The sequence below is a fragment of the Sinocyclocheilus anshuiensis genome, unplaced genomic scaffold (assembly GCF_001515605.1).
Source record: "Sinocyclocheilus anshuiensis isolate Anshui unplaced genomic scaffold, SAMN03320099.WGS_v1.1 scaffold3378, whole genome shotgun sequence".
In the NCBI taxonomy this organism is placed as follows: Eukaryota; Metazoa; Chordata; class Actinopteri; order Cypriniformes; family Cyprinidae; genus Sinocyclocheilus; species Sinocyclocheilus anshuiensis.
Window position 1 is genome coordinate 124,239 of NW_015540832.1, and position 501 is coordinate 124,739.

The 501-nt window shown below is 27.1% G+C and overlaps 1 pseudogene; it reads right to left on the bottom strand.

The window, feature by feature from the left end:
* The window catches only part of LOC107687362 (porimin-like), a 7,728-nt pseudogene that overhangs the window by 796 nt on the left and 6,431 nt on the right, over nucleotides 1-501 (bottom strand).

A 501-nucleotide genomic window follows, 5' to 3' on the forward strand; every position in this document is an offset into this window, starting at 1 on the left:
ATACATATACATATATATATATATATATGGGTAGTTGACAAATAGGCAGTAAAAATCCTTATTTTGTAAAAGAAATGCATATATTTATGTAGTGTGAAGTCTGATCTTTGAGAAAATATAAAGGATCACTAACTTCATAAATTCTTTCACTGCTTTTTTAAACATTTTTACTGAACTGTACCATAAAATTGTCCTATGGTGTGACATAGCAAAAATTAAGGGGAAAAAAACTCTTAATAATATATAAATAGCATGAGAGAGATTTATCTTCATTGTTAGACGCTTATTTACATATAGTGTTATTTATTTAATATGAAATTATAATTAACATAATTTTTCCCCATGACTTGTTGGACAATTTCAGGACAAACTTTGACAAAAAGACCAACTTTGCTGTCATCCGTTCAAAACTGCTGAAAATTATACCATTTTAAGATGAGTGATATTTATATCCCCCCTATTACAATACTCACCCTCACCTCTTTTTTTAAGATATTTTTA